This window comes from Opisthocomus hoazin, chromosome 27 (assembly GCF_030867145.1).
Source record: "Opisthocomus hoazin isolate bOpiHoa1 chromosome 27, bOpiHoa1.hap1, whole genome shotgun sequence".
In the NCBI taxonomy this organism is placed as follows: Eukaryota; Metazoa; Chordata; class Aves; order Opisthocomiformes; family Opisthocomidae; genus Opisthocomus; species Opisthocomus hoazin.
In genome coordinates, this window is record NC_134440.1 from 5,844,187 (window position 1) to 5,855,961 (window position 11,775).

General features: G+C 49.7%; 1 long non-coding RNA gene across 1 annotated transcript; it reads right to left on the bottom strand.

Moving 5' to 3' along the window:
- Positions 1-269: 269 nt before the first annotated feature.
- LOC142364470 (uncharacterized) lies at positions 270-11,732 on the bottom strand. Its single transcript, XR_012766280.1, has 6 exons — positions 11,591-11,732; positions 8,503-8,588; positions 6,406-7,136; positions 5,902-6,037; positions 4,453-4,853; positions 270-4,291 (listed from the first exon to the last, which is right to left on the bottom strand). It is a non-coding gene; the product is annotated as an uncharacterized LOC142364470 (long non-coding RNA).
- Between the last annotated feature and the right edge of the window lie 43 nt (positions 11,733-11,775).

Below are 11,775 nucleotides of genomic sequence, written 5' to 3' on the forward strand. Positions count from 1 at the left end.
GAAGGGGCGGGGCGGACAGTTGGCGGGCGCTTTGGCGCTTCAGCGCGGGGCGTGGAGGGGGGGGGGGGGGGCGTGGGGCCGCCGTGGGACGGGGCGGGCCGGGCGCGGGTGGGCGTGGGGCGGCCGTGGGGGGTGGGGAGGCGGACCGGGGCGCGGGTGGGCGCACAGCAACGATCCTGCAGGCTCCGCGCTTTGATATCGGGGGGGGGAGAGTTAATTTCCCTTCTATTAAATATTAATATTTAATAATAAATATTTTAAAACTTCCCGCCGGCTCCCGGGCAACGGCACAAACCCGGTCCGCGCACGGAGCCGCCGCTGGGTTTCTCCCTACCCGAGCTCCGGCTTCCCCGTGACATCAGAGCGTTTCCATAGCGACCGGCTGTGACGTCACCGCCGACACAGCGACGCGGGGGGGGCGCGGAGGGATGGGCGCCGGTGGGGGAAGCGGGCTCAGGGCCCTGGTTTAGCGCCGATTTTCGGAGCAGCAGCGAGTGGCTGCGCAGGTAACGCGCTCCCTCCAGGCCCGGCGCTGGGTTTGGGAGCGCGGGGTAAGGACGGGAGCAGCAGCAGCCGCCCGCGGCCCAAAACCATCGGCCTGCCCGGAACGCTTCCCGCTGGAGCCTCTCTCGTGGGCTCTAAGGAACGGGCCGAGTCCCCAAAACGCTGGGCTCCAGCCCCCAAGGGCTGCAGCGGCGAGCGTGGTTTCCAGCGAGCTCCACACGGAGCCAGTACGAGTCCGGAGGAGACATCGGCAGCTCAGGAACAGCTCCCGGCGCCCGCGCTGGGCTGGAAGGCGTGCGGAACCCGGTCGCTGGCACATCTGCAGCACAACAAGGCTTTGGGATACGGCGCCGGGGAAAACCCACGCGGCACCTGCTTGAGGGTGGGAAGATGCGGCCGATGTTCTTGTGTTGGTGGCGGAGGGAAAAACGGAGCCTGAAGTCTCCGGACGCAGAGAATTGTAACAGCAGCAGCTGCCTCGGCTGGGCACTTTGTCCTCTTCAACATCCCTGCTGCACCGGCGGTGGGAATCGGTGCTGCCCAGCACGGACAGCCTCTCTGCCCTCCCGGCAGCGGCTCAGGCTGGAAACTTCCCTTGAAGTCTCTTCCCTGAGTGACCAGGAGAGACCCAAAAGATTGCGCTGGGTGAAGAAGGGGATCTGGAGCCACACGGTTACGTTTCCAGTCGGGACGTGACTGCCCGGCCTCGCCAACAAGACAGCAGCAGGCGTCCTGAGTGCATGCAGACTAAAATCTACCCAGAAGGATGGCCCTTATTCCTTCATTTTTTTGGGGAAAAAAAGACTTTCTGGTAGCGGGCATCGCAAATGTGGGCATCACCAATTCTGCCGCCGCGGGGTTGGGACGCTCCTCTGGATACAGATTCCTACAGAAACAAATCAGCACGGACAAACCTGTCCCAGTATTAAAGCAGCTCCCTTGGAAATGAAGTAGCTGCAAGCAGCACAGCTCACACTGAGCCACCTTGTCCTGGTCTTTTTGCAAAGAATGGCCAAAATCTCTTTTTTCTGGCATTTCATGCAGGCTGAGTTTTGTGTCTGCCCCTAAGAAAGTGATGGTGAAGGAAACACTGACACTGCTATTAATGTAGTTTTTCCCTTTTTCACCTTGCATTTGTAAGAAGTGACATATTTCAGCATATTTGAAAGTTAACACGGTTTCGTTGTTCAAATTGTAAGAGGTTTCTTTTTGCAACCAAAGGGTCCTGATAGTCTTATGATGATGAGCCTGGCCATGACTTTGTAGTTCAGTTTAAGTCCAGTTTTTCTGCTAAAGAAGAAATCATGAATGGAGAGATAGCTTTAAAAACAAGTGGGGATGTGTCCTGCCTCTTCCTGCGGGTAATGACATCTCCCGCCAGCGCGCATCAACCCCGCTGCCTTGGAGCTGGCCTGACCCACGCAGAGCGAACCCAGTCCTACATCCTGGACGTTCCTCTGAAGTTCAGAATGACTGGTAGAGCCGAGGTGACCGTGACACTTGCTTTAGTCACAGAGAGGGAGGTGCTCCGCTCCCCATGTCCTCTCCTGTTTATTTTAATTCTTGGCAGAAAACCAATACATGTTCTAGGTCGGGCTCAGTTCTTCTCTACGCTTTTTGAAGGCAGGTGCTGCCAAGCAAAGCAGCATTTTTAATAAAGATTTATGGGATACTTTTTTTTGTGGGGTTTTTGTTGTTTGTTTTTTTCCCTAGTTAAACCCAGCAGAATGGCCATGTGTACTTTTCAATTGTTTCGAAAAATCCCCATCAGACATTTCAAGATTTCAAGGATCACCTTACCGACATGCAAGAAAAAGCTTTTATGATGTATTTTTCTGCAACGTTTTCTGAAAAGTATGTCCCAGCCTAAGCCAAGGAAGTGTGTGGAATTTGTACCCATGGAGACGCCAATAACACAGCCAGCTCCAAACGCCACAGGATTATTAGTTTCTTACCTAACATATCAGGAGAGGAGTTACTGGAAAACGGAGAGACGGAGAGAAAGTGGCTGAGCTAGGCAATATAAATTGGAGAGGCTGGACTTGCTGGTTAGCAGTTGGTCTGCCCGCAGATTTGGGGTTGGTATACCTGCTTTCGATAGGCCACTACAAGAGTTACACTGGAAAAATTCACAGAGTTGTGTGTCTGAGCACCAAGGACATCTCGGGTGAGATTTTTGAGAAGCTCCAAAGAAAAGTCAGTCACTATCTTAATGGGTTGTAGAGCCTTCAGCCAAGGATATTTAAAAAGGTCAGCTTTTGGGTGAGGGTGTCATTGCTTAATAAACAGTGCAATAGAGAGCAGAGGTGGGATAGTTCTTGAGCAGTCATCTAATGCACATAAACATTCACCTTTACCATCCCCAATGGAGACCAGATTAGTATCTTTTTCTTAATAGCTCCTTCTGATGTGCTTGAAGCTTGTTCTCATTTCTTCCCTCAATCTCGTTTTCTAAATTAAACAACCCTCTATTTTTTCTGTAAGAAAAATCCAGGCCTTTCTCACAGGCGCGTTAAATAAATAGTTATTTTTGATCCAGCAATACTGTGGTCACTTATCCTGCTTAAGCACCGTACTTTGGCCATACTGAATTGCATCATGTTTATTTTGAGTCATCACTCAAATATATGAAGAGCTTAATGAAATCTTTCCGAAGCGCCTGCAGCCCTGCCCACTTCAGTATCACCTGCAACGCGTTGTTGCAGATGTGTTATCTCTTTAGTTTTTAGGGCACGAAGCTGCACGGCACGGCATCTGTACCTCTGCAAAAGAAATGTAAAACACATCCGGATGTGCTCTCATCCTCTCCAAAGTGTCAACTATTGCGTGAAACCCAAAGCAGAGGTTCCCTGTCTTCTTGTACCCTGCCAGCAAAATCCTGAAATTCTTGATCATGCCCAGCACACAACCTTTGATAAAGTCCTACAAACCTTGGAAGCTCACCATTCCCCTCCTGGGAACCTGAGGAGTAATCACAGGGCTGTTATTTTTAATTGGGGACCTGTCTGTCACCTCTTGTGTCAAGCTGATCCCTGGAAGTAATTTTTCCTTATTTCTCGCAACCTGCTGCAAAAGCCAGATCTCATCCCTCTCCACCTGTACAGAGTATCGGGGTGGGTCTGGGGAAAGGAGAAATGTAAGATTTAAGAAAGCTGCTGGTAAAGAAAGAGAAGAAAATAAGCCTGCTCACAGAGGCGCACGTTTGCTGCAGCTGTAACAGATACCCACAGGAGGGCACATTCCTCAAAGCGAACTGGAATTCAGCTGAAATCCAATCCCGCTCAAAGGATCCGTTTGACTCGATTTCACTGAAGGGAGACTTTGACAAAAACTAGTCTTGTGATGGAAGCAAATGCACCGGAAAGGTAGTTGGATCCTTTGAAATTTCAGGTTTATCTGTGAAAAATACTGTTGGTTTGGTTGCTGGAAGTGAAACCTTAAATGAAGCTGTTCCCTTGAATTGTTCTACTGAAAAAAAATGAAAACAGTCTCAGAGGATTAAAATCAAGACAAAAAAACCCCAAAATTGCCTTTGGGGTTTTATCTTAAGAAAAAGTTTGCCTATGTACAGCCAGTTTTAATGGGGAGAATCCCTGTTGTTATACAGGTACCAACCCACACAGCACGTTCCTACCTGGAAGCTTTCTGGGTGAGGTTCCTCGCTCTCTGCTGTTTTACTGCGGAGTGATCTCAGGGCATCTGGTGCAAAATAGAAGGAGTCTGAACTGGTGGAGTCTGAACTGGTGGCTCTCTTTCTCCATTCTACCAAAGCATCATCTCCTGCAAGCTAAGAAGATTGTCTAAACTGTGATAACAGGTTTTCGTTTATCAGCAATAAAATTTAACTTAACAATGATTTTAAATTGCAATGCGGATGGGAGAGGCTCTGGGTTTGTAGGCAGGTGGCTGCTCCAGAGAAGCGCTTGAGAACGGAGTAGATCTCCCTACCCACTGCTCCTGAGGAAGCTTCTTCAGGGGTGTTGAGACAATCTGAAGCGATGGTTTCTCCTGTGTGGAGCTGCCGTGTCCCTCGAGCCCTGCGGCGTATCGATAACACTGCGTGAGAGCCTGCTCCAGCCATGGCCCCAGGAGCGTTGTCTTCTGCACCACACATTTCTGAATGCCAGACAACAACTCTCTTCAGTGCTTTTGGCTGGGCTTAAGAGGATAAATCTGTTGAGTGTGGCTGTCACAAGGCCACGCTGGAATTTCCCACACATCCTCCTCTGCCCACGCGTCTCTTCAGCGGGAAAATGAAATCCAGGCTGTCGCTGCTCCAGCGTTACAGGACGCTCTGTCCTGTCCCGGCAGCATACCAGAGCACCGCGTTCCTTCCAGCCTTACCCAGCCTGAAAGCAAACAGGTCAGTGCTGAAGACGGGAGAAAGAAGAAAGGGCCTTCAGCCCTTCCCTTGCCCTTTCTTCTGTCTCCCTTGGGTGGCAGCAGGTATCGAAACAGTCCCCGGCAAAGGCTTCCCGGCTTGCCATTTTTAGGATATGGACTTTGAAGAGGTTACCCTTCTCAGGCTTGTGTCTTCCCCTTAACAAGTCTTTAGCACAGCTAGAAACCTAAATGCTCTCTTCCCCCCACCGTGGAAATTTCCTTTCAACAGAATTAAAGGACTAAGGATTTATCTGGAGTGTTATCTGTTTGGTTTGGCCATAGCTGTCTGGAAATTCTGCAAAAAATAACTGGGTACGGTCATGGGAAGAACAGCGTATGCGGGTTTTTGTGTGCCACTCCCAGCAGGGAGCTGAAGCCTTCTCAGCTCACAGAAGTTAGAGGAGGATGTGTCCACAACTTGCATGTAATCAAAGATAGCCATATTGACATAACTAAATCAATATAGCTTATGTCAACATAACTTTTGCATGGAGGCAACATCTGTGTAACTAAGCTCTCAGTGACTGGATAGCCCTGGAGTAAGGTTTTGGTGGAATTTCTGTACAATGCAGAACAACTTTTCCAGTGCAGTGAGTTTAAAAAAGTCCCGCCATGTTTCCCAGCTAACCTCAGGCACTAGGAATGGTGGAGAGGGACAGAATAACCAGCAGCCTGGGACGGAGTGACTGACAGGGTCAACAAGCAAAGGGCCTGGGTGAGGCGACAGGAAAGGGATCCCAAAATCAACAAAACAGCTTAAGTGGTGTCACCGTCAGCACCTGGGTCTGAGCAAAGAAGTGCTGATAAGGCACCGTCCTGGAGAAACCCCCAACACCAATTCTAGGAAGTCAACGTGCTGGGGTGCCTCTCCGAGGGAATAAACGTGAGAAGCTGGAGACCTGTGTGCAGCTGCAGGGCCACCATCGGGTTGGGATCATGGAGACGCAGTGGGATGGATCCCAGGACCACAGCGCTGCAATGGGGGGGATACAGGCTCTTTGGGAAGGAGCTCACCTGGGGATGGGCGAGCCTTCTGTTTGCAGGTCCTGGTCCTCACGGGGGACTTCAGCTGTCTTGAGTGCTGCTGGAGGGATAGCGCAGCAGGGCACAAGCAGTCCAGGAGGCTCCTTGAGATCATCATCAATGATATCTGCTAGGGGTGAGGCCAAGGAGGACCTAGTTTGTATCTCCACATTTAATCAGTGCAGCAATGTTCTCTGTGAGTACAGAAAAAGAAACCCCAAACACAAACCCCTTCTCTCCAAGCCACTACTACCACTCCTTCCAAAAATGCACTGTGTGAATGCAGCTATGCTGGTAAAACATCCTGTTTGGGAGTTCTTTTTTCTAGCTAGTACTAGCAACAGACAACGTCTGGTTGAAGGCATTACACCTTCATCAGTTTGTTGTCTCCTAATAGGTAAGGTATGGTGTAACTTGTGTGCTGACCAGGTACGCTGGGCCAGAATTATTCTGAAAACAAGACCATGAGAGGACAACCACTTTCTATCTGCCTACCTTGTGAATATTTTCAGTGTTTCGGTTCGCTTCTCCCATCTTGAACTGGGACAAAAAGTTGAAGTCTTCTGGAAGTTTGGAATCTGAATATTAAGCGGAAGGGTTCAGCGTGTTTGTACGGGAAGTTCAACATGCTCGTGACTGTGAGCATTTTGAAGTTCTGTAACTTTTTTACTACAGTGAGTTTATGTTTAAAAAAGGCAGAAAAATATTAAGTGGCCCTGTGGATTATTAACATTTCAGACTGAATTACAGATGCCTAGGTCTTGTACCACACTCCAACTACAGCCAACCATCATCAGCAACTTCTCCGGTCCGTTGTCTCACGGCACACAGAGCGGTACCCGGATTCTGTGTAATCACATGGTGGAGCATGTTTCCATGTTGCTAGTTCTTACCCCGGCTACACATTCAACCCTTTGCTGGTTACAACACAGTTTAAATGGGGAGGACAGACAGGGCACAGCCTTGTTCTGCTTTGGGCTAGACCTGTCGGGTAAACATTGTGACACCATTCCAACAATGTCCCTTGGCTTGGGAACCACGAGGAAAGCCTGCTGTTCTCCTGCAGCAGCTGGAGAGAATCAGATGCAACTGTCACTGAGTTCAGAGATGCATCCGGGGTTTCTTCTCAGCTGCTGGAAACAACTCTTCTTACGTGTAATTTCTACACGTGTCTCATTTTGGAGCAAATGGCTTTCCATCCAATTCTTTTTCAAAAGTGGAATTACCTGTGGGCATAAACAGCATTGCAATTTGGTTTTTGCTTTAATGTTCAGAGGATATAGGCAAGACCTCTAAAGAGAGATGGTATCTAGCATCAAACTAAATTATTATATAGGCTAGAAATTCCAATTCTCCACTGCCTTTCACACTTTATAAACGCTTTATAAACATACTACACTTTGCATGTCGTGTAAAACAATGGGCAGCCTTTGCCTATACTGTGTTGTTTCAAAATCCACTCGTGTGCAGGTTTTAATGACTATTAAAAAAAAAAAAATGTTTGCACCCCTGACAGGGAAAATACTGTTTGCTCCAGTTTTATTTATGAGAACTAAACTGCAGAAGAGTCATGTCATTACAGACTGAGGCAGATAAAGGTCAGCTATCAGCTGGTGTGTTCTGGTGAAGGCTCCTTGGCTTTGGTGAAGCTATGTTGGTTTGTGACAGCTGAGAGTCAGATATAAATCCAGAACTTAGTTTGGTGTGGGATTTTAGCGTGTGTGTGGCTTTTTTTTATTCTGTGAGGGGTTTTTTTTGTTGTTTTTCTTCCAGAGACACCTACACCTATTTGCTGTAGACTCTTTCACATGACCAGAAAGATGTTGCAAGTCCTTGGTGCGAAAGATGTCATGACCTGTTTAAGTTTAGAAACGACTCTGCTATAAACAGACTCTTCCGTCTCCTTTCCTTCCTTGTGACTGCGTGTTTACCAGCATGTTTTCTCAGTGCATTCCTTCTCCCATTGTTGAGCTTCATGTGGAAATTGCTGAAATGGCGTACTGCCCTCACCATCCCGTTATCTTTCAGGCCAATGTCCTGAGGTGCAACTACATCTCGGGTTGAGTCACTTGCTAGCAGTGACTCCAGACTCGGACGTTCGTGTTATCAGAGGAATGCTGGCCCAGAATAGCTTACAGATCCAATGCCAGGACTGGATGGGAAGGGTGATAAAAGTGAAAAGTTGTGCAAACTGTCTCAGGTCATTTTGGTGGGCAGATATGACTTGTTCCGTATGGAGAATGATTAAGCTGAAGAAGAAACTTATTTCCACTCTCTCTCTGTATCCACAGCTGTATGAAGAGATGGTTCTTCACTTGAGGTAGGAAACAACTTGCAAATGGAATTTCTTCTGTTTCACCAGAAAGCAGGGTGACGTTCTGCAGTGCACAGGAAACCTGTGGCCAAGATGAAGAATGCGAGCTCTCTGCAGCAGCCAGCCTGTGCCTCACCAACAAACCAGCCTCTATCAGGAAGAAGTGTGCTGTCAGGACACCAGCGTTTCTAACCACAGTTTGGGTGATTTGACACACACAAGTCGAAAGCACCATGGCCCCAATCTGCATTTATCCTGGGCCTTGTCAAGGCACTTACCCTATCGCTCTTGTCTTGGGAGGGATGCCTCTGTCTTCAATGGCATCTTCCTCCACCTTAGTCTTCTGCGACAGCATTTTAAATACCTGCAAATCATAGAATCACAGAATGGTTTGGGTTGGAAGGGACCTTATAGATCATCTAGTCCCAACGCCCCCTGCCATGGGCGGGGACACCTTCCACAAGATCAGGCTGCTCAAATGGCAAGGCAGGATAGAAACATGAAGGCACCATCGAATCCTTTAGGTTGGAAAAGACCCTTAAATCATTGAGTCCAACCGTGAACCTAACACTGCCATGTCCACCACTAAACCATTCCCCTAAGTGCCACATCTACAAGTCTGTTAAATGCCTCCAGGAGTGTGTCTACGCTCAGGAAAAGGTGACTTATATTGCAGCAGTCATCAAGCTGTAACGTCCCAGGCACAGACAAGGTGCTGCTGTCCTACTGTAAGTGAGCCAAGCAGACCATTAAGTTTTATCGAAGTCATGCAGGTATCCGCATTTTCAACTCGCTGCAATACCTGACTATCCTTACCATAAAATTTACCAACAGGAACAAATGGATTCTGTGAAGATTTTGGTCCTCCCTTCAAGGTCGAGCCTGTGTTATCAACAGAGCTCAGCTTAACCTGCAGCCATCTCTCCCTCTCACAATCTTGCATCACAAGCACAATTTAAAGGTAATGTGAAACTTTGACTCTGAAGAGGGACTCTATAATGCAAAAGTATCTTCAAAGGGGAAGGGTTTTTAGCATTTCTTGAATATTCTGTATTCGCCTGGTATCTTCTGGAAGCTTGGTCTACAGTCAGACTCTGTGACCAAGAACTCTTCCCCAGCTCTCATATTTCATGACCTGCCTTTTCTAAGGGCAGCAGATGTGACAGTTCTTCAAACCTGTGTCAAACTAAAATTGTAACTTTACATTAGTATTTGGCAACTTATTTTACTTGGACAACCTGTATTAACACTCTAATGTGGGCTGGCTGACCATTTAGACAATGCATTTCAAGATTAGGTCTGCTTTACAGAGCCAAACACCAGGGCACCATGCTTGTTTATCTGCTCTTTTACTGTAAAATACGCAGCTTTGCCTCGGGTGTTGATCTTGGCAGGAGGCATTGCCACAGGGCACGGCTCCTTCTGCAGCGCTGTGTTGATTGGCATCGGGTGAGAAACTGGCCTTTATTCCCTCTGAAGTCCCAGAGACTGAAAATATCTATGCAGACAGTAGATATTATTATACTTCTCTTCACTTGCCTCTCTCCTCCCTGCAGCCAACGAATGCAGGCCTAAGACATGTCTTTAATGCTTTCTGTTTTCCTTTTTTTCCTTTCCCACATGCCACTGTACATGACTCATGCTGGCTGCAATTTTCATGGCATGAAAATTCAATAAGATCAAGGCGAGTGGAACAACTGACACCTGCAAAGATTTTCCAGTCTTTCCCAGCCTAGCCAGCCATTGCTAAAATTCACCCCAGGCAAGCGATTCCGTACTGCGTGAATATTCCCAGGAGCTGCTTGGGCCACCCTGCTCTTGGTGCCTCGGAAAGTGAGAACCCTGGGACTCCACTTGAGTTAATTGCTAGTAAATACAGAGCCAGCGATACTTGACAAAGGGTGCAGTCACTCTGGTGCATTTGCTAGTTCAAACTTCACCACTCTGTGTTTGTTTACAAAGGGCTGAGCTGGGCTATTACCAGTCAGTAACAGTGGTTCCTATAGTTACACCAAGGTATAAGCTGATCCCTTGCAGGCAGTGAGAACGGTCCCTCTCCTCCCTGTGGCACAGTTCCCTGAGGACCACCTGCACTTATCTCCGCTTTTATCTGATCCTTCACCAGTAACGTGGTCCCCTTTGGTCCCAGAACCAATGGGAGTTTTGCAAACACGGTGGCATCTACCTTTGTACTGATGCAACCGCAGTTTGATAGACAAGGACACTGTCGCTGAAAATAGCACCGGTTACTCCTGCCACTTCAGTTAACCTTCGGGCTGTGTCACTGAGTCTCTTCGTGGTTCGCTGAGAATTACGCGTCCCTTGTCCGCACAGCAGGCACTGGCTAATGCCCAAGGCATGACTGGAGTGAGAGGGTTAGCCGTCTGCTAAGTTTACAGATCTCCCCGACTTTCAGATGCCGTTTGTATCCTTGCTCTTCAGAATAAATTTGCCATCTGTATCGAAACGGAGCCACACAAGGGCTTTGGACAGGCTGCAGAGAGGAGGAGATGAGACAGCTGGGGGCAGGGAGGGGACGGCAGCGGAGCTGCAAGGGCAGGCTCAGACTGCAGGAGGTGGCAAGCAGCCGACAACGCAAGAACCTCCGGGTGCCCGGACCCGCGGGCGGCAGGGTGCAGGGCCCCTGGGGCTGACTTGGCAGTCACCATCTCGCCATCCCATTTCGCAGCTGCAATATCCTCGGTGCTGTTCTGTCCTCTGGACCTGCCGCTGCTCCAGCTGTGGCCCTGACCTTCTGCCAGGAGCTGCTCTCATGAGATCTTACGTTTGCTCATCGACTAAATGGCGTGAACCGTGCCCTCCCCGCCGTGTGTGAGCGGGGAATATCACTGCATGGCAGGGAGGGAGAGATTTTGCAGGAAAAAAACAATGTTTAGGAATTCTTAGTCTGCGCTAGCGAAACAGCAGCCGTAATTCATGTGGCGGATACAGCTGTTTTGCTAACGGGGTAAACAGAATTCTGCCTTTTCTGCCACTTTTATCAGCTAGAAACAACCGAGAACAATGAGACGATCCACCTGAGCATAACCTTAAAAAGAAAAACAAATTAAAAGTGTGCCATTGAACTTGAATTTAAATAAGCAAGACCGAGGGAGGGCAGGAGCTGGCACCGGACCGCAGGTTCTGCCCCAGCTCTGGTGACGGCGCGGACCCGGCCTCCCCCCTCCGCCCGGGCCGCTGGCTCGGGGGCAGCCCCCCCTCCCGTCCTCCGCAGCCCCTCAGCTGTGCGCAGCCACCGCGCTGCGGCTCCTCCTCCTGCCCTCGCGGCTCGCGGCCGGGCAGAGCAGGCCCCGCCGCCTCACGGCGCGGCTGCTCGTCGGATCGCAGGCCGCAGCCGGCTCTCACCGGTGTCGGGGCGGCTGCAAGGCGACGGGCGGCTCCCCCCGAGGCCTCCCGGGCGCTGCCTTCAGCCCGCGGCGGCTGCGCGATGCTCGGGGGGGGCCGCGGTGCTCGACCCCGGGGCTGGCGGTCGCTGCTCGGCAGCGGGGCGGCGTGGCCCAGCGGGACAACGACCGAGAGTGACCTCGGTC